Source organism: Lepus europaeus, chromosome 5 (assembly GCF_033115175.1).
Source record: "Lepus europaeus isolate LE1 chromosome 5, mLepTim1.pri, whole genome shotgun sequence".
NCBI classification, from domain to species: Eukaryota; Metazoa; Chordata; class Mammalia; order Lagomorpha; family Leporidae; genus Lepus; species Lepus europaeus.
This window is the reverse complement of record NC_084831.1, coordinates 81,481,814-81,503,893: the sequence shown is the minus strand read 5'-3', so window position 1 is coordinate 81,503,893 and position 22,080 is coordinate 81,481,814.

Sequence of the window (22,080 nt, the reverse complement as noted above, 5' to 3'; positions counted from 1 at the left end):
TCCTGGTTGCTGGTTTTGGCCTACTCTAGCCCTGGTTGTAGAGGGCATTTCAGGAGTGCACCAATAGATGGAAGATCTCATCTGTCTGTTTCTGTGTTTTAAATACAATGAAAATAAATCAATTAATTAAAATTGATTTACTACCACACAATAGTAACATATAGTGGAAATTATGTTGTTTCAAGGCTCTTACACAAGAGAACAGAGTGATCTACCTCATTCCTCTGAGCTTGCAACTTTCCTGGTTTTGGTACTAAAAGTTCTGAATTATGAGAACTGCCCCACCTGTGCCCTCACATTTGAGCACACAGTGGTGGTTAGTCATTTGAAATGGAAAAGCACTTGCTATAACTTATAATGCAACCATTGAAAAACACCATAGCTGCTAAGTAAACAGTAGAGGCAAAATTGAATACTAAAAAATACTCAATTAATTCATGAAAAGGTAGGAAAATTTGGAGTTACTTTCTTTCTGGTTATTGAGCTGCATTTAACAGTTCCTGTCATTCATATCTGCTGGCGACAAATATCCTCAGGTTTTTTTTTTTTTTTCTTTTCTGCAAAACAATTCATTTCACTCCTCCTTCTTCAAGGATCTATTCATTGAGTACAGAATTATAGGTTGAGAATATTATATTTTTAAAAGATTTTATTTATTTGAGAGGTAGAATTACAGACAGAGAAAGGGAGAAACAGACAGAAAGGTCTTCCATCCGCTGGTTCACTCCTCATACGGTCACAAAGGCCAGAGCTGGGCCAATCTGAAGTCAGGAGCCAGGAGCTTCTTCCACTGAGAATTGTTGTACACAGTTAGGATGAGCCTCAAATCTGGATCTGAGTGTTTTAATAAGGATGGTTTTAGATCACATATAATATAGGAAGAGAATATTCTATAAAGGAAAAATGCTTAAAAATGCTTAAAGAGTGAAATAGGTTATGGTTAGGAGACTACAGGACATTTGGCAACTGTTACTTAATTCCCAGGCTCCCTGAAGGGTACTAGGAGAAGGTCCTTACTGATTGAAGTTGGAGTTAAGAGGTGCGGGTTCAGCACATGTCCAGGTCTCTGGCTGGTTGGAGGTGCTTGCGGCCTGCCTTTAATTGGTTAGCAATACTACGTTTTTTACAGAAGTTTGAAAAAAAAAAAAAAAAGGAAAAAAAAAAAAAGGAAGTTTGATGATGGCAACGTAGGCTTCAGTTAGGTGGTGATTATTTTTGCTCAGGGCCTGTGGTTCCTAGAAAAGAAACCCCTCAAGACCAGACCCAACATCAAGATGTTACCTGTAGGTGAAACAGATGACTTTAAGAGTCCTGTGAACAGGGACCCTCTAGGGGAGGTTGCACCACTCCCTCAATTCAGTGAGTGGATTTTAGAGAAAACTGGGCAACAGAACCTTTAAGCTAAGAGAAGGAGGCTGCATGAACTTGGTAGATGAAGACCTGATGGTTCCTAGCATCTGATTCAGGGCACTGTGTAGGGGCCCTGTATTGAAAGTCATGGAAGGTTCGCAGAAGTGGACCAATGTGTAGGCAATATGTGGAGTGAACTGGGGGAGAGCTTATCAGATCAAAAAGGTTTCATGATCCAAGAAAGAGACACTGGCACGCTGAACTGGAGTTGTGATGGCAGGAATGGAGAGGAGAAAATGGATTTGAAAAATAATAATTTCTCTCCCTTCTGAGCATTTACTACATTCCAAGTTCAAAGTATGTTACATAACAATAATTCATGTATGACCCTCACAGCTACTGCTAATGCAGATACTACTGCTAGCCCAATTTATTGATAGGTACTGAATACAGCATAGTTAAGTAGTAGAGATTACATAGCCAATAAGCAGGAAAACCGAGACTCAATCTCAAATAGGCTGCTTGCAATTCTATATTGTCAATAACTACATTGTTCTGTTTCGAGATGATTACTTGGTTTTATAGTCACCTACTTACATGTCTGACTACCCTTCTTAAGTGGAAACTCCCAGAAAGCGAAGTCTATACTTTGCTCTTTATAATGTGTCCAGAACATACAGAAAGAAAATGGAGACAAGAGACCTACTGCCCTGAGAGCAGTCAAATAAAGAAAACAATGAAAAGACCATTTCTCAGGTGCTATGATCAAATAAGACAAAGTAAAATCAGGTAAGTAAGTTATTTGGACAGGATATCAGAGAAGTCTTCTCTGAGGATGAAGAAGCTGTAAGCTTGTTACCTAGTGGCTGGGGTGGCCTTGTTCTAGAAAGAGAATGGATGCCTGTCTGGCAAGAATAGTGAGGGAGAAAGGAAAGGGTGTATGATAACATCACAGAGGAATAGGAAGCCAAATCCACCCCAAGAACAAGTCTTGTAAGAAATTTGCATTTCATTTCAGCACAATGAAAAGTCAGTGGAGGCTTTAAGGAGGGGATGGAGAAGATAATAAGATCTGATTTAAATTTGAAAAGAGACACTGGAAAGTGAAAGGGAAGGGAGTGAAAATTAGAGAAGGCAAGCTTAGGATTTGAGGTATGGACAATTCCATAAGGACGCAAAGCACTACCTGCTGTGTTTGGGAATCACTGGAGTTTGAAGGTAGAAGAAATTGCAGGTCCCCATGCTAGGCTTTGGAGTGAAAACCTTTGAGAATGATCATTGTTGACGGCAGAGATGTGCTGATGCTACCCAGAGAGGGCTAGCCTTTTTCCATAAAGACTTAAGAAATGGAAGATTTTGGCATAGAGTTGTGATGTGAATGTGAAGAAGATGACGGAGGAGGAAGAATTAAGAAATAGTTGGGCAAATCAGTGATGTACTCGTGTGCAAAAGGTAGAATAAAGAACTACAATGGGTATTAGGAGGATAAAGTATTGTTTCAGTTAAGCTAGGGAACTCAATGAAGTATTTCAGGAAAATGGTGAGTTTATGTGTGCAAACAAGACTAGTGTCTGCTAATACTAACTGATAGAATAAAAAAGGGAGAGAACGATCCAACATGAGAAGTGGGATACACAGCAGACTCAGAATGGCAGAGGTCCAGAAACAGCACTCTGGCCTCACAATCAGCCCTTAAGGCCTTTGGATCTGGCTGAAGAACCCATGAGAGTATTTTAGGCATGGAAAGCCAAGACACCCTGGCAAAAAAAAAAAAAGACTTAAATGAAGGATCTCTGTGAGTGAGATCCCAGTAGAAAGAACGAGGCCATCAGAGAAGGAGGTAACTTTCTCTGAAGGGAGGAGAGAACTTCCGCTTTGACTATGGCCTTGTCTAAATAAGATCGGAGTTGGTGAACTCAAAAGGCTTCCATAGCTTTCACAACTCATAACAAGAGCCTAGAGTGATTCCTGACACCATAAACAAGAGTGTCAATTTATTAAGTCAACAACAGGAGTCATTGTACAATTACTCCCCATGTAGGATTTCTGCCCTTAATGTGTTGTACTATGTGAATTAATGGTATAACTAGTACTCAAATAGTACTTTACACTTTGTGTTTCTGTGTGGATGCAATCTGTTGAAATCTTTACTTAGTATATACTAAATTGATCTTCTGTATATAAAAATAATTGAAAATGAATCTAGGTGTGAATGGAATGGGAGAGGGAGCAGGAGATGGGAGGGGTGTGTGTGGGAGGGAAGTTATGGGGGGGAGCCATTCTAATCCATAAACTATACTTTGGAAATTTATATTTACTAAATAAAAGTTAAAAAAAAAGAAAATGGTGAGTTTAGCAGAACTGCTAATAAGAGAGCAAGTGTTCCACCATCCACATCATTGAAGCATTGAGAAGATGAATAACTTAGATACCGTGGCCCACTTAGAGTCTGTCCTTGCTCTCATAATATCTAGAATAAAGTCAGTTTGCAATGAGACCATCTGACAGGTATGGACAGAGTAAATAACCCCATCCCATTTGTAAAATCATGATGAAGACTGGGTCTCTCTGTCTGAAGATGGAGAGGTGGGTGAGGAGAAGATAAGACATCTTAATTAACTCAAATGGTGCTAATGTAATGTGGGGAGTGAGAGACAGAGAGATACACAAGGAAACAAAGGAAGGATGAAATTAGAGGATGGTGAAACTTGCCAAAAAGAAAGAGGCTAGGCCAGGAACAAGCATAAGATGTTGGATTTCAGTGTACAATACCCTAATACAGCTGGACTTCAGTGAATGAACTGAATAGATTTCCTTGTCCATTATTTTGGTAATCTGGCCAAAAATCATGTGGGTTTGTAAAAAGATAATAGATAACAAGCCAAAAGAATTAGGGCAATTTTCTTTTTTTTCTTTCATAGAATGAAACTTCTATGCATATGAGAAGCAAATGCTTCCACTAGGGAATAAAAGCCTCAGTGAATCCGTTAGCATCTAGGAAGAGCTTTGTCATATGGTTACCAAAGTGAGTCATTCCATTTTCAGTCTGTATGTTCATTCCATATCCGCAGACACTGGCCTTAGGGACTGCGTGCATCTGCCGGAACACACAAATACTCTATGAGAATCAGAACTAAAAAGTATAGCAATGTCATCTAATAAGACAATAGGGAATCTCAGCTATTATAGCCCTATAGGAAAGCCTTTCCCAATAATGTTTCAATCACATTCCACAGGAAGTATATTGGGTGCTATTGTTCTAACTAGTGTGTTGGCTCATTGCTTCACAATTGTGGGCACACTGCAGCATTTTGGGGGTGGCCTGTTCCCTTACCCCCCCAGTGAAGAATTAACCCTGAACTCCCAGCCAGACATCCATCAGCTGACCCTCCTGGAGATGTCATTATCCCAACATGCCTGTTTGCTCCAATCAGACCACCCTGCTTACTATTCTGTGTGTATGACTTGCTAATTTTAGTACATATTGCTCTGAATCATAGCATGTCAGAGCTGAAAAGGCTCTTAGAGATTTAGACAAGCTCTCCTCAATTTACACCTGAGGAAACACGTTTCATTAGTCCTTCAAACCCTAGCTCAAAACTCACTTCCCACAGATTGCTTTCCCTGTTAAGTTGTAGCAGCTCTGGGAGCCACTTCTTTCTTTTTTTAAACTTCTTTAGCGATTATAATTTGTATTTTTCCAAGAAGAAAGCCTTGGATATGTCAATGTGCCTTTCATGGCCTCCGTTTCCTTTGCTGTGACAAGAAAGGGCTGGATTTGATGATCTCTAAGGCCCTTCTTGAATAAACTTTTATTCTGAAATTCTCTGAAATCTCACTTTTTAAAAAAATAATTGTTCTTGCTCATATATGCAGACAATCCTTATTTTGTCTGGTACCAGGTTAATTCAAACTGGTGTATGCTGTCCCTCACTTCGCTACCTTTCATGGTGTCTGAAGTCAAATGTCATTTAAGAAAGTGTGCAAAGTGAAAAATTGGTGCCAGCAGTCATGTGTTTGAACTAACAATACACAGTGCAAGCAAGGGGTGCCTGTATTTTTTTTAGTCCTCAGTAGTAATCATCAAATTTTTTTCTGCCTACTTAACTCATTCTCCAGATTCCTGTGAAGAACTAACCTTTCCTTCAGAATAAGCTATAATTCAAGAACATTGTCTTTTCTTGACCAAGGGCAAGTCCATGACCAGAAATAGGCCAGTTAGACATCTCAGTGGAAACCAGGTGACATTAAAAGTTCCTGGAAGGGGCCAGTGCCGTGGTGCACTAGGTTAATCCTCCACCTGCCACACCAGCATCCCATATGCGTGCCAGTTTCTAGTCCCAGCTGCTCCTCTTCCAGTCCAGCTCTCTGCTGTGGTCCTGGAGGGCAGTGGAGGATGGCCCGAGTGATGGGGCCCCTGCACTCGCATGGGAGACCAGGAGGAAGCTCCTGGTTCCTGGATTCTGATCGGCATAGCTCCAGCCATTGCAGCCATTTGGAGAGTGAACCAACCGAAGGAAGACCTTTCTCTCTGTCTCTCTCTCTCTCACTGTCTGTAACTCTACCTGTGGGAAAAAAAAAATCTATTAGATAAAAATGTCACAGGATTATGCCTAAATATCAGACAGAATAGTGCTGCTGTTGGTAAGAATAAAGAAGTCTGAAGTCAATACCTTTTGTAGGAGAAGTAGCAGCAGTTTAAACAACAGAGTACAATGAATAAGCAGAACAAGACCATTGTAATTTATGGGCTTGAGAGGATGCCTAAGGTTAGAGATAACCTGGAAAATAGAATTTAAGGTAAGTTTATTTTGGTGCCCAAAAAATTGAAATCCATAGATAATTTTTTCATGATACATTTTTTCCAAGAATTTTTTGAGGACTCCTTATATGTCTAGCCTTCTATTCCTAACACTGTATGTTCTACTGTGGCCTGTGTTTCTCAGCCTAGATCTTTTCTCTCCCCACCACAGCGTACATGAGTCTTCAAAGCTAAGGATACATTGGATGCATCTCCTTAGATTTCAGATGTTACTTGACACTTAGGGAAAAAACATATTAGGATGACCATATTTACTCTTAAGACAGTGTCACAAAATGATTCAGAGTACGGGCTCGGAGATCAGACAAGCATGGTTCCGAAATCTAACACCTGGGTACTTAAGTGAACTTGGGAACATTACTGAGCCTCTCTAAGCCGATGCCCCCACTTCTGAGTGGGATAATAATGTCTACCTTACATGGCTGGCATAAGAATTCGATAAGAATATGCATGCAAAATGAAATGTGTCCAGTGAAGTTTAATTGCTCTAGATAATTGTTATTTATCTTTATAAATAATGACCAGAACTTTATCTCTAACCCTAGGCATCTTCTCAAGCCCATAAATTACAATGATCTTGTTCTGCTTATTCATTGTACTCTGTTGTTTAAACTGCTGCTACTTCTCCTACAAAAGGTATTGACTTCAGACTTCTTTATTCTTACCAACAGCAGCACTATTCTGTCTGATATTTAGGCCTAATCCTGTGACATTTTTATCTAAATCACCACCCCTATCCAATCTTTGTACAGCATGCAGATCTTGCTTCTGTGATGTCTCACTGGAATACTACCTCCCAACCTTTCTGTTGTTGCTTTTGCTACAGTGGATGAATTTACACTGATATACTATTACAACTCCAAATCTATCATTTACTTTACTTATTTATCTGTTTGTTTCTTTGAGAGACAGAGTGGAGAATGTGTTCCTATCTACTTGTTTATTCCCCGAATGCCTACAATCCTTAGGACTGGGTTTGGCCAAGGCTGAAAACCAGGAACTCAAAACAGGTTTCCCACATGAGTGGCAGTAGCCCAATTCTTGATCCATCACAGATTCCCGCCTAGGGTCTTCATCAGCAGGCAGCTAGAACTTGAATCCAGGCACTCTGGCATGGTATGCCAGTGTCTGAATTACTAGACCAAACACTCATCCCCATAGGTTTTGATAAATGTGTAATGACATGTATTCATAGAGTGTCATATAGAACAGTTTCACTGTCCTAAAAATCCACTATGTCCCATTTATTTATTCCTTCACCTTCACTAACCCCTGGCAATCACTAATCTTTCTAGTGTCTTTATAGATTGCTTTTTTCAGAATGTCATACCATAAGTAACCTTTTCAAACCAGCGGCTTCTACTTAGCAATATGCATTAGCGTGTCCTTCAGGCTTCAAAGCCCCTTTCTTTTTAGCATTGAATAATCCTCCATTGTCTGGATGTAACACAGTTAATGCATCTATTCACCAATATACTGAAGGACATCTTGGGTGCTTCCAAAGTTTGCTAATTATGAATAAAACTGCTACAATCATCTGTTCAGATTTCTGTGTGGACACAGTTTGTAAGTTATTTGGGTAAATACCAAGGAGTGTGATTATGGATCATATGGCAAGGGTGTATTTACTTTTGTAGGAGACTGCCAAACTGTTTTCCAAAGTAACTACAGCCATTTCTTATTCCTACTAGAAATGACCAAGAGTTTCTAGTGTTCTACACACTTTGGTGTTGTCACTGTTTGGGATTTTTATTATTCTAATAGGATTGCTCTGGTTTCTCATGTCAATTTGCAAAGCCCTAATGACACACAAGATTGAGGATATCTTCATAGGCATATTTGTCATCTACGTCTTCTTTGCTGAGGTGTTTGTTCAGATCTTTTAACCATTTTTAACTGGATTGTTTGAGAGTTCTTGGTATATTTTGGACAATAGTCTTTATTAGATGGATCCCCTGTAAATGTTTTTTCCTAATCTGTGGCTTGTCTTCTCATTCTCTTAACATTGTTTTTCACAGAGCAGAAGTTTTAATTTTAATGAAGTATACTTTATTTCTCAGACTGTGCCTTCAGAGCTGTGTCTCAAAAGTCATGCCCATTGTTATCTAGATTTTCTCACATTTTTTAAATTTTATTTTTATATGTTTTTATTTCTTTTTTATTTTTACATCTTATTCTTTTATTTTTTCATTATATTTAGTTTATTTTTTATTTTTTTATTCTTTTTTTCACATGTTATTTTTAAAAAGATTAGTATTCAACATTTTACATTTAGGTCTATGACTTATTTTTTTAAAAAAGATTTACTTATTAATTAATGAAGAGGAGAGAGAGAGAGAGAGAGAGAGAGAGAGAAATCTTCCATCCACTGGTTTAATCCCCAAATGCCTGTAACAGCCAGGAATAGACCAAGCTGAAACCAGGAGTCAGGAACTCATCAGGATCTCCCAAATGGATGGCAGCAGCCCAAGTACTTACGCCACCATTCACTACCTCCACAGGCATTAGCCAGAAGCTGCATCAGGGCAGCCAGGCCTCAAACCAGGCACTCTGAAATGGGATGCAGGTGTCCCAAGTGCTGGCTTCACCTGCTGTGCCACAATGCCATGTGGCCCGTGATTCATTTTAAGTGATTTGTCTATGCCATATATATGCTCTATGTCTAGATTATTTTCTTATGAGGGTCTATGTTGAGCTGATTAAGCACCATTTGTTAAAAAGGCTTGATTTTAACTCCACAGACTTATTTCAGACTTCTGTCCTCTGGGACAAAATTAACTTCTTTTGTTTTAATTCACTAAGTTCATCATATTTGTTATAGTATCAAGAACAAACTAATGAAATTATATTTATCAGTTTGGGTTTTTGAGAGGATCAAATGAGAAAAACAAACATATATAAAGTACCTACCACAGTAAGTTTACCACATTCCGAAAATTAAAAAAAAAAAAAAAAGAAAAAAGAAAAACTAAGACAGCAGAGCTGCAAATGGATTGAAGGACCTTAAAGACATGTATGTTCCAAACAATAAAAAATGAAGGTGGTAGAGATCTTCCATCTGCTGGCTTACTTCCCAAGTGCCTGCAAAAGCCCGGAATAGGGTAGGCTGACATCAGGAGCCTAGAAAGCAATCTGGGTCTCCCAAGTGGAGCACAGAGACCAATGTATTTGAGCCATCACCAACTGCCTCTGAGGGTACACATAAGCAAGAAGCTGAACTGTCAAGATGAACGGGGACTCGAACCCAAGGACTCTAATACAGCATGGGGCATCCCAAGTGGCAGCCAGAAACTCATCCTTGATTATTTTTTAATTCACCAATTATTACCTTAATGGAAACACTCATGGTACCACTTGTAGTTCTGTGCTCTGACTTCAGAGTGGCCTAGTCTAGCATAATGGCTGTAACCTCTCAACTTTTCAAAGGAGTGTGTTCCACAGGGCTCCTTTCTAGAAGAGAGGTCAGAAACCAAAGGCCTGTTTCATAAAACGATGCACTTTCTAGAAGCATCTAGCAAAAGTAGTGTTCTGCCTTGTCCCTGAGTTATTACAGCAGTTGATGCAAGTGTCTAGTGATGTCTGGTGGGTGTCCATTCCTTATGTGGGACAGCTAGGAAGAAAACAACATGGAAAAAAGTCATGGAACAATTGTGTTTGTCTGGGTCCACAGTTTATATGATTGATATTGGATACAGATCCTTTTTCTTTTGATACAATTACACTGACCAATTTTCTCTAATCTCAATTCTGTGCATACCTGCATATTACAGTGTTTTCTAGAAGACTCATTATCTTCATCACTGAATATTTATTGAGAGCCCACTGGGCACAGAGGACCGTATCAAGCATGTGATCAAGAGAGAGCCTATTTCCAGCCAAGTCCTTTTGTTTCCATCCTGTTCTGGGAGTAATAACATACCTAAGGAAAGTGGAATTCTACACATAATCAAACTTATTATCTGATGTGATCATTATTTTGATTGCTACTTATGATTTATAATAGAGGTCATTATTTTATTACATACTTTCTGTATATAATTAAGTTACTTTAAATGAAGACTTTCATTCAGCTCAAGTTAGTAAGAATAATGTATTTCTGATTTTCTCATCATAAACTGAAAAAAAATCGAGCCACAAAAAAGATATTATACTACTGAAACGTCTCTTCTTAAAAAAATTTAGCATGCATTGTATATATAAATGGGAAGATTGATGGTATTTAGTATGAGATAAATTTCATTGTTTCAAAAAATTATCAGAAATATGTCAAGGAAACTAAGTTCTTAGCATCCTATTGAGGAGCTTGAATTCTCTGATCATATTACAAGTTTTAAGTTTCAACAGGTAAAAAAAGATCACTTGATTATGGCTACATGTATATTTTGTGAGACAAAAGGGCCAAATTGATAAAGAAAAAAAGAAAAATCAGTGCCTTTCAAAGCAGAATTTCATGTTTTTCATTGTTAGCGAGTTGGTTTATGTGTCAGGCAAACTTTGATCTTAAAATATCTTTCAGAGGCATGATTTCCTCCAGAGACAATTTTCTGTCTTGATTTCCTCATAAGCGAAACAAGAATAAATATTTTGTTCCATAAAATCTTCCTCCCGTGACTATTCATATCTCTCAAACTTGTCTTTGTAGAAAAGAAGTTGTGGCTGATTTTTTGGAGATGTTTTTAGCTTTTTTAAAAAGCTTCTCTGATTCATTTTCTAATAACCTAAAACTTGGGAGGGGGGAATATTCCCATAGCACATCATCTTAATTTAATATCCAATGTCGATAGAAATTTCTTCCTGAGTTCAATCCCTGTGTTTCTCTGCTGTCTTCTGTAGTCTTGCCCTCCCTCTCTCCATGTGCCCTCCCTCCCCTTCTTCCTTCTTAATTTGGTACCTGGGTCATGCGAACAGTGAGAAAATGTGAGCAGTCGCACACGGTTCCTTCTGACTGTGACCTGACAAGTGGAGGTGCCTCCGCCTTCTGCCCAGCCACTTAGCATCCAAGCCATTTTGGTACATTCTGTGCACCCTCCAGACAACCAGTCTTCCTTACTGTGCCAGAATCTTCTTGGAAACCAAGCCGGATGAATTAGTCAAAAGCACATTCTCTCAGATCAGCAAAGAATAGTAACCTGGGCTGTGTTTGAGATACATTTAAACTGAATTTAAGATGAGAAGGTCTGAATGTGTTTCCCTTTTTGGTAGAAGGGTGTCAACTTACTTTTCTAATGGCTCTTATTTTTGTTATCAGAATCTCTGAATTAGCAGAGTCCTAATGAATTTGGCCATCAATATAAATTTGGTTATTTTTCCACCCTTAGATCTTTCTTAACTCTCGCGTGGTGGTTAGAAGACATCTTGACTATCAGGCAGATAACTGGGTTTGGTAGGATCACTTTAACTTATCCACCCCAAGGAGTCCAGGTCATCTTCTGGTTGGGGAGAATTCTACTGCAAGAGTCCATCTACAACCACTCACTCTGATTTCATCAAAGAATTTGTCTCCTACAGTTCACCCCAAAGAGGGGCAACGAACACTACCACTACTAAAAAGCATTTATTTATAAGAACAGGTCCATTACATAAAGGAAAATTCACACTATTTCTTTACAGGTTCTACATGCTAACCATAATGGGAATTTTCACCTATTTTATGATCGTATTTAGATGTAGTGTGATTTGCCTCCCAGGAAGTCCCTGACTTGTGATTGTAGGACTCAGTGGTAACCTGAGGATGTGCAAAAACAATGGTCACCAAACTTTGCTCTCTCTTCACCTTCCTTGCATCCTCCACCATTCACTCTGTGAATGGATAAGTGCTGGATCAGTGAAATGGGCTGTTTCGCAAGTTGGGGGGTCAAATCCAAACTATTACTTTTTCTTATGCATATCTATGCAGAGAAGGTATTACTGTTCTGAATTTATCTTACCCCAACCTCCAAGCCCTAACTCTACCTACAAAAGATCTCAGAGAATTTCTACTCATGCAACTGGAAAAGAGATATTGACCGTTTCTCTTTTTTCGAGTTAAAATCTGCTCATTGGAGAAATGAATACATTATTTTAACTCTGGTGTGTATGTCCAGATGAAGCAGTCTACAAGCCGTATCTGACAGGTTGGTAGTTTTTAACATATGCTCAGGCTTTATTTTTAAGCCAAATATTTAGAATTTCCTGTAGAAGATGTATAATAGGTTCTGGTTGATTTCCCACAGACACACACACACACACACACACAGAGACCTATTCTATTCCTGTTGTCTTGTGATATGTTAGTACCAGCACTCTATCAGTGTCTATGCACACAGATTCCATGGGAAAACATGTTCCTATAGACCTGGAATACATTTCCCTTCCTTTTGTTATTAGAACACGGTAAGAAAAGTTAAGCACTTTTCAAGTACTGTGGCTTGTTGGGAATGAACAGTGACTCGAGCTGGGCTTTGTTCTCCCAGAACATATTGGGTTGTGAGTCAAGAGCCTTACGCTGAAATTTGGGAATGACTCCATTTTAGTGCCAACGACCAAGAGGCAACGTTCAAGAACTTCTGGTTCAGGTTCCACAGACCCTGTTCTTAAAGCTCTCAACATTTATTGTTAATCTCTTGCTTGAATTCAATAAGATACTCTAGATCTTTCTATTAGATCTTCCTGCCATCTGTTTTCTTAGATAACTAGCCGCAGTTGGTTTCTGAAGCTTGCTAAAAAAAAAAAAAACACCACAACTTTTTTTGACTATATAACTAGTAGTCATTGTGAAGGAAATGAAGTTAACATAGATATATAAGAATCTAGATTAAACACTGAAAGCAATGAGGTTTTCGTAAGTCACTCTAAAGCAAGACATTTTAACAGGCAAGGCAAAAATGTGTGCCTCTCTTGTTGCCAGTGTGTGGCAAAATAAATGTGGACTAATTAACCAATGATTTTATTTCTCTAACCTGAACACACTAGTTAGTACAGTGAAAAAAGCAGAAATAGGTAGCCAAAAGTTTTAAGATTCTAATTTTAAAAAAGAAATGCTAAAAGTAGGTGGATCATTAACATAAAGAGTAACTCCATAAAAATGGATCTTTCTCTACTTGGCAAAACACAAGCCCTCCTCTCTACCTGTGTAATGTTTCCTGTGGGTTTTAAATACACATACACACACACACACACACACATATATATATATATACACATATATTATGATTCTTAGAATGACATTCCTAAAATTTGAATTTATTAATTTTTATCTATTTGAAAGGCACAGTGAAAGAGAGCGAGTGAGAGAGAGACAGAGAGATCGATCATCTTCCATTCCCTGTTTCATACTCTAAAAGCCCACAATAGCCAGGACTGGACCAGAGCAGACCAAGGTAAGGGCTTCATAGTTCACCTGGCAGGGCCCCAAGCAATTGAGGCATCATCTGCTGCCTCCCAAGATGCATCAAAAGAAAGTCAACTTGGAAGTGGAAGACCCAGGACTCATGCAAGAATCCCATGTAACTGCCTATGCCCCAAAGTCCAGTCCCTTATCCTGTTTTAATGTGCACATATCACAACGACTTCTGAAGGTAGCTGCTTGCTTGGAGCCATTAGGAAATAGGACATTAAATGCAACTTTTGTGAACTATATGGATCTGAGTTGGCTTTTGGAACTTGAAGGTTTATCTGGGAGGTATGGGTCACTTAATGGAAGATTCTGACTTGGGATGCTAGTTACTATAAAAGGCAAAATTGTATCATGATGAGAGCTGGAAAAACTCCTGTGGAAGCAACCTTTAAATCGTTCTTGCCAAATAAATGAGAAGCTCTCTTTGGAGGATGCTTGGATATAAAACACTCATCAGACCTAAGGAACTCTAGGACTTTGTACATAGAACTGTGCTGGCAGAGCCTTAACTTGGCTTTGCTCCTGTTGCGTTGTTTGAAAAGTGCAGAGGGTTCTTTTATGCAGAAGTAGGAAAAGAACAAAAATGTGTTTTAATTTATTTTTATGATAAATATGACTAAATCAAAATTTAAAGCTACGTATTTTTATTTTCAGTTTGATGCTCTTAATGCAAGAATAAGCCATTTAATAAGAGATTGAAATGAGCATTTGTTAACAATGAAGTCATTATTTTAATGAAACCTGATCAACTTTCCTGAATAATTTGGGATTTTTTTTTAAACAACATATTTCAAGGCAGAAAAAAAAGGAAAAGACCATACGTTTGGCAGAAATGAAAAATGGTTACTATGGCAGCTTGATTTGGACATGGAAAACCTGTTTCAAGCTATTCATAAACCCAACTCTTGCAAACTATTTATTATGTACAATAAATTATATGAAACATGTAATGAAAAAATGAGAGTGACTAGTTTTAGAACCCCGAGAGTTAATGAAAACTGTTTGAGGAAGGAGGACTAAGATGTGGCTCCTGGTGTTCCCTGCTGAACTTGCTTAATGAACTTGTAGCCATTCCAGTAGGACGGCCCCCACTCTCCACTAGCTCAGTACAAATGTCTCAATCTGGAGTTTGCCCCAACCGCATGAACTGCACCATTTTTCAGAATTCAAACACGATGTGGTTAGCCTCTATTCTTCATGCGTGAGTGGACATCTCTTGTTACACACTCAAGATGAGACAGTGATGGAGATGGGAAGCAATGTATTTCCAACTCTTATGCTCAAAGTTACTTATTCTGTATGAGTGCTTTAAAAACACATTAGGAATACATATATGTGTGTATGCATATGTGTGTGCTTCTTTGGTCCTATTTTATTTTGAATTACCACATAATAATTTTTCAAATATATGGGGACAAAGCTATGTTACATATATATTGTAAAAGGATCAAGGGGATATATTTTCAGTGGGACATGTATGCTTCTGAGAGTCCAGAGAAGTTTGCAGTTCTATGTCAAAAATATGTATTTTTGCATGTACTTGGCAAAAGATAAAAGTTAGATTTCAGATTATGAAGACATATAATCTAATCGGTAATATAAAATGTATGTTTTCTCAACAATCATTAGATGCAATAGTCAATCAGATGTTCAACAATTTTATATGAATAGTACACACCATGCCATGGCAACTTTAAGATGGGGGAATGGATTTGGATGGCGATTAGGGTAAGTGATGTGATGTGTATTGTTGTATTGATTTCAAAACACAAAGTCCTCTGATTTGTTAAGTTGGAGAAGAAGTGAGGACCAGGTAGGCAGAGAAGTATCAGGTCTGCTGAGCAGGACAATGTGTGCTGATGAAGGAGGGCTTAGCACGTGTTAAAGTATTATCCTATAAAAAGACACTGAGGAATTAAACCTGTGTGCACCAAGCTATTCAAAAAATGTGGGTGGCAAGAGAATGAGAATAAAATCCTACAGTTACTGAATCTGTGAAGTAGTCAAAATAAACTCTCTCTTTCTAAGCAAGATTAAACAGAGCTCTCTCCCTGGAGCCAGACTGCCTGGGTTGAAATGCCAGCTCTGCACCTACAAATGGTGCCAGTCTCCATTCCTGCAAAGGAAAAGAGGTGTGGATAGTGCCCTATTCAGCTGGTAGGATTTTCAGGACAACTAAGTAGGTTTAAATTTGTAAAGCATTTAGAATCACAAAGTAAGCACTTTTTCAGTGGTTACTAAATAAAAATAAAATTGTTTCCCTAATTTCTCCAAATTTCTTAAAATAGCTTGAATCAGGAAAATTTTAGAATGAACTTCCTTATGACATCTTTTATTCTAATTTGATTGTCAACAGCCGAATGGAGATCTAATTAATATACAATAAACTATGGAGTCTATGTTTAAAATGAAAATGTGATGCATTTTGCCGTATATGTACACCAGTGAGACCATCACCACAGTCATGATAACGGACATATTTACACCCTTAAACCCTTAAAATTTTCCTCCTGCCCTATTGTAATCCCTCATGTCCATTTCTGTTCCCCACATCCCACCCCTAGGCAATTTTCTTCATTATACACTAATTTTCACTGTCTACGATTTCACATAAATGGAATTACACAATCCGTATTCTTTTGGCTGGAGTGTCTGACTTGTCTCATGAAGCATAATTATGTTGAGATTTTGCATGATTTTTGCATGCATTACTTAGCTTACTCTTTTTGGTTGCTGAGTGGTAGTCCTCAATAATACCACTTGTATGTTTATACCAGGTTATCATTTTCATTCACCTATTGACAGACTTGTGGGTTGTTTCCAGTTTGGGGCTATTACAAATAAAACCATGGTGAATCTTTATTATATATAAATTGAACATAACAAAGGTTTTTCATCTTTCTTGGTAGATGCATAAGAGATGAATGGTTGGGTCATCTATCAGTGTGCTTAACTTTTTAAGAAACTCTCTAACATCTTTCCCAAGGGGTTATAGCATTAGCTATTGCCACCAGCAATGTTCCATTTTCTCACTTAGTAAATTAAAGTTTTAATATCAGACAATCTATAGTGTTTAGAGATTTACAAATTGGTATTAATTTGAATTACTCTAATTACAAAAATGTTAAGCATATCTTCCTGTTTGTTTGCTATCTTCAGTAAGCTATCTGTTCAAATGTTTTTTGCACATATTTCATTGGATTTTGTGTTTCTCTATTACTAAATTTCAGTATCTCCCAGTTTGTATATTTTATTATCTTAACATTCTTTCAGATAGCAAAAGTTTTACTTATATAATTGATTATTTATTCTTCCATAGACTTTTTATTTAAGAAGATAAGAAAACCTTTGCCTAACATAGGAGACAAAGATTTTCTCCTGTAATTTTTTTTCTAGAACTTTCATTACTTTGAGTTTTAGATTTAAACGCATGCCCAGTTTTGTAGTTACTGCTTCAGTAATGTGGGTGATAGAGTAAGGTTTAGTTTGGGACTTTTGGATATATAATTATTTCAATTCTATTTATTGAAAAGATAATTTCTTCTTCATCGAATTACCTTTGTAATTTTTATAGAAAAATGACACATTTGTGTGGGTCCAATTTCTAAATGCTCTAATCTATTCCATTGGTAGATTTATCCTTGAAAGAACACCACACTGTCCTGTTACTTCTAATAATGTCTTGAACTTTATAATAAGTTTTGAAATTGGTAGTGTAAGTTCTACTATTTTATTCTTATTCAAAGTTGTTCAGTCTTTTATAGGTTTATTACATTGCTTTATGAATTTTAGAATCAGCTTTAGAATCTCAATGATAAAAATAACCTTTGAATTCTAATTAGGATAGTATTATATCTCTAGGTATATTTCAGGATAATTGTCATCTTTTTTAAAAACATTCATTTTATTTATTTGAAAGACAGAGTTACAGAGAGAGGTAGAGACATGGAGAGAGATATTCCATCCACTGGTTCACTCCCCAAATGGCTGCAAAGGCCGGAGCTGAGCCAATCCAAAGCCAGGAGGGTCACGTGGGTGTCCCACGTGGGTGCAGGGGCCTAAGGACTTGGACCATTCTCTGCTGCTTTCCCAGGCCATAGCAGAGAGCTGGATCGGAAGAGGAGCAGCCGAGACTCAAACCGGCGCCCATACGGGATGTTGGAGCTGCAGGCCAGGGCTTTAACCTGCTGCACCACAGCACCAGCTCTGATTATGGACATCTTAACAATACTGAATATTCCTCTCTGTGAATACTTGTAACTATTTTTCCATTTATTTATGTCTTTTTCAGCAATGTTTTCCAGTTTTCAATATGCAGGTCATTCATATTTTTTAGGTATGTATATTACTAAGAATTCCATTTCATGCTTTTGTAAATTATATAGATTTTTAATTTCCATTTCAATTGCTGATGCTTTATATAAAAACATAGTTATTTGTATATTGAGCTTGTATTTTGTTATTTTTCTAAATAGCTCATAGTCCCAAGGGATTTTATATAAAAGCAATAATTTTATAGGTGAATAAGAAGTGTTTTACTATTTTCATCCAATCTGGATGCCTTTACATTGCTTTTTCTTATCTTATTTCACAGTCTAGAGCCTTCAGTGTAAATTATTTCTTTGTTTCTAATTTTGTGGAAAAAGTTGTCTTATCTTTCACCATAAAAATTATTATGATGTCAGATGTAACTTTTTTATAGATGCCATTTGAGAGTTTAAGTTCCCACATATTCTTAGTTTACTGAGTTTTTTTTTTTTAATATTAGAAATGGAAATTGGCTCTGTAAATTCTTTTCTGTGTGGCTCAACTGAGATGATTCTATGATTCTGGCTGTTTTTTTAATTTGTTAATATGGTCAATCACACTTATTGGTTTTCAAATGCTAAAACATTCTTATATCCTTATTTTAAAACCCACTTAGTTGTGGGCCAGTGCTGTAGCATAGTGGATAAAACAGTCACATGCAGTGCCAGCATTGCATATGGGCACTGGCTCAAGTCCTGAATGCTCCACTTCCAATCCGGTTCTCTGCTATGACCTGGGAAAGCAGTAGAAGAGGTTCAAATCCTTGGGCCCCTGCACCTTCATAGGAGACCTGGAAGAAGCTCCTGGCTCCTGGCTTTGGATCAGCTCAGCTCCGGCCATTGCAGCCATCTGGGGAGTGAAACAGAGGATGGAAAACCTCTCTCTCTCTCCCTCTCTCTCTCTGCCTTTCTGTAGCTCTGCTTTCAAATAAATAAATAAATCTTTCAAAAAATCCACTTAGTCAATAAAATCATTGGATTAAATTTACTAAAATGTGCAAAGCATTTTTGCAACTGTGTGGATGAAATGTATTGATCATACTTGTTTGCTTTTGTTGGTATTGGGTGTTGCTATTAATACTTTATCCTTTTTAGTATTTTTTGTTGTTGTTGTTCTAGTACTAGTGGTTAAACTCTGTAATTAACACACAATTATTCTTAGGTGTTTAAATTTTAACTGAAAAGTGATCCCTGTGAAATATAAGAGTGGGAAAAAGAGAGGGAGGAGATGTACAATTTGGGACATGCTCAATCAGACTTGTCCCAAATGGTGGAGTTAGAAACATGCCAGGGGATTCCAATACAATCCCATCAAGGTGGCATGTACCAATGCCATCTCACTAGTCCAAGTGATCAATTTCAGTTCACAATTGATGACTCTGATAGGTCTAAGAGTCAAGGGATCACACAAACAAGACTAGTGTATGCTAATACTAACTGATAGAATCAAAAAGAGAAAAAACGATCCAACATGGGAAGTGGGATACACAGCAGACTCATACAATGGCAGATGTCCTAAATAGCACTCTGGCCTCAGAATCAGCCCTTAAGGCATTCAGATCTGGCTCAAGAGCCCATGAGAGTATTTTAGGCATGGAAAGCCAAGACACTCTGGAAAAAACAAACAAACAAACAAACAAAAACCTAAATGAAAGATCTCTGCGAGTAAGATCCCAGTGGAAAGAACGGGGCCATCAAAGAAGGAGGTACCTTTCTCTGAAGGGAGGAGAGAACTTCCACTTTGATTATGACCCCATCAGAATAAGATCAAAGTTGGCAAAACCTAAAGGCTTCCATCGCCTCGGCAACTCATGACTAGAGCCTAGGGAGACTACTGACGCCATAAACAAGAGTGTCAAATTGTTAAATCAACAACAGGAGTCACTGTGTACTTATGTCTCATGTGGGATCTGTCCTTAATGTGTTGTCCAATGTGAAGTGATGCTAGAACTAGTACTGAAACAGTATTTTTACACTTTGTGTTTCTGTGTGGGTGCAAACTGATGAAATCTTTACTTAGTATATACTGAATTGATCTACTGTATACAAAGATAATTGAAAATGAAAAAAAAAAAAAACAAAACCCTGGTGTTAAATTGGAAATTGCATAGAAAATTAATCAATCAATTTTTTAAAAATATCATGTAGGATCTCTGTCTTCAATGTGCTGTACACTGTTATTTAATGCTATAACTAGTACTCCAACAGTATTTTTTCACTTGGTGTTGCTATGTGAGGGCAAACTGTTGAAATCTTTATTAATATCTACTAAACTGATCTTCTGTATATAAAGAGAATTGAAAATAATAAAAAAAAGAATTATGCTGAATTCACAGAATGAATTAGGAAATGTTCCCATCTTTTCAATGTTTTGATAGAGTTTGTGTTGAATTTGCCTTGTTTTTCTTTAATAATCTGCTAAAATTTTCTAGCTTATGAATTTTTTGTGGAAAATGTTTAAAATACAGAATAATTTCTTTAATTTATATAGGTCTGTTTGGGTAACCTTTTTTTTTTAGTGAACTTTCATAGTTTGTAACTTTGAAAAAAATTCATCTTTACCTAAGTTGTCAGATTTATTGAGACTAAGCTGACAGGCCGGCGCCATGGCTCAATAGTCTAATCCTCCGCCTGTGGCGCCGGCACACCGGGTTCTAGTCCCGGTCGGAGAGCCAGATTCTGTCCCGGTTGCTCCTCTTCCAGTCCAGCTCTCTGCTGTGGCCTTGGGAGTGCAGTGGAGGATGGCCCAAGTCCCTGGGCTCTGCACCCGCATGGGAGACCAGCAGAAGTACCTGGCACCTGCCTTCAGATCAGTGCGGCGCACCAGCCACAGCGCACTGGCCATAGAGGCCATTGGGAGGTGAACCAATGGAAAAAGGAAGACCTTTCTCTCTGTCTCTCTCACTGTCCACTCTGCCTGTCAAAAAAAAAAAAAAAAAAAAAAAAAGAGAGAGAGACTAAGCTGTCATAATTTTTCCTTTTAGTTTCTTTAGAGAGAAGACGTATCACTTCTCTGATTCATGATATCAGTAGTTTCTAGTTAGAAGTCTACAAACTTAGTGATTGCTCAAGCTATCAGATTTTAGTTGCATTGATTTTTTCTATTTATTAAAATATTTTTATTGATTTCTACTCTGATCTCCATTATTTCCTTTATTCTACTTATTTCATTTATATATCATTTCTCAATTTCTTAAACTGAAACAACTGATTTTGACTATTCTTTCTAATTTATGTACTCAGGAGTAGAAATTTCTGTCTAAACATTACTTTCTCCACATTCCACAAATTTTAACATGTTGAATTTTCATATTCACTGTCTTCAAAATACTTTCTTTCATTTTTATTTCTATGTAATATCTATGTGTTAAGTCTTGTGCTAATTAATTTCTAATATTTCTAGATTTTTTCTACAATTACCTTCTGTTTGCACTATAATAAAAATACACCTTTATGGCATTGAATGTCTTCAAGGTTACTAAGGATTATTTTATTATCTAAAACTGATTTATCTTACTAAATCCCAGGTGCACTAGAAAGAAACTACTCTGCTATTCCGAGGTAAGGTATATTGCAAATGTCAGCTAGCCTAGCTGCTGGATGTGTTGTTCAAATCATATGTTTTTACTGCCTTTTCTGCCTACTTGTTCTATAAGTTATTAAAAGTGCCAAAATTTCTAAATACAATTATGTATTTATCTATTTTCCTCGCAATTCTATGGATTTTGTGTTATATATATTAAAGCTATGTTAATAAATGCATGAAATTCAGGATCATTGTTGATTTCTCATTTATCAAATAGCTTTTGTCCATGTGGCAATCATTGCTATAAAATCTGCTTTATCTGATACTAATATGACTTTAAATTTTTTGTTTGTTTGTTTATGCTAATGCAGTGTGTCTACCTTTTTCCCATGCTTTATTTTTAACTTATTTGTGCCTTTGTAATTAAGATGTGTTCTTGTAGGCATAATCAAGTAATACACTTTTATACAATATGATAATCTTTAGATAATTTATCTTTAATGTAATTGTCTACATAATTTTAAGATTTATTTGTTTATTTGAGATGCAGAGTTACAGACAGAGAAAGGGACAGAGAGAACAAGATCTTCCATCTGCTGGTTCATCCCCAAATGGTTGCAATGGCTGAAGCTGAGCTGATCTGAAGCCAGGAGCCAAGAACCTCCTCTGTATCTCCCAGGAAGGTGCAGGGGTCCAAGTA